The sequence below is a fragment of the Limulus polyphemus genome, unplaced genomic scaffold, assembly GCF_000517525.1.
Source record: "Limulus polyphemus unplaced genomic scaffold, Limulus_polyphemus-2.1.2 Scaffold5873, whole genome shotgun sequence".
Lineage (NCBI taxonomy): Eukaryota > Metazoa > Arthropoda > Merostomata > Xiphosura > Limulidae > Limulus > Limulus polyphemus.
Genome location: NW_013671483.1, coordinates 37,313 through 38,172, shown reverse-complemented (window position 1 = coordinate 38,172; position 860 = coordinate 37,313). Strand labels below are relative to the sequence as shown.

Here is an 860-nt window from a genome sequence, read left to right as displayed (position 1 = left end):
AAAAATGATCACCAACTAAACAGTCCAATTCCTCACTGGTAGACTTATGACCAGAAGAATATCTCACAACCCTTTCAAGAGAACATATTTGTAGAGCAAGACTTTTAAATGGTGTAGGATCAAAGAAGACATTTTGAAAAAGGGAATCTTTACTATTAGGCATTTGTCTGTAGTTATTTTCAAAACTGAGCATCATTAGTAGTTTATCAGGCCATGTGCTACGAGATCATAAAAAAGGTGAGAGCGTAGGCTGTACTAATAAAATCTACGAAAGAGAAGGAAAATCAGGCAAGAAACAAAAACACAGATAATTATATTCTCACGTGATGATAGGTTTATATTTGCTAAGAAGCTATGCTATGGCATAGGTAGAAAGAAAAAAAAAAAAGAAATGCATTTCTTACTTGAAAAGCATTGTCAATGGACTGCATTTGTCTAGGAAGTTTTTGGACCACATTTGAAGCTGAGCCTTTTCCTATTATAAGACCATAAACACCATGTCCACACAGCTTGAAGTCCTGGTCAACTATGATAATGTAACAATATATCCCAACTGGAACTCTTCTTCACTGCTGTGTTCTTGTTGCTCTCAAACCTTGTCATGCTTCATTTTTTATCCCTACTCACGAAGCTCACAAGTTCGGTTATGTTCCTAACTAATAAAGTCGGAACCACCTGAACAATTTGATCTGACGAAGATCTGCACAAGCACCTCAAAACATCATCCAAAAACTTTCTAACCAGATGTAGCCAATTAACAACACCTTTCAAGTATACCCTCCTCTGTTTAAAAACCTCTTAAGGAAGTGCACTGTTTATAAGCGAGTCTCTTTGGAGCTGAGCAGAAATGCATGTTTTAA

At 36.4% G+C, this 860-nt stretch overlaps 1 protein-coding gene across 1 annotated transcript in view; it reads right to left on the bottom strand.

Moving 5' to 3' along the window:
• The window catches only part of LOC106473090 (COMM domain-containing protein 6-like), a 37,476-nt gene that overhangs the window by 4,198 nt on the left and 32,418 nt on the right, over positions 1–860 (bottom strand). The gene's annotated exons all lie outside the window — the stretch shown is intronic.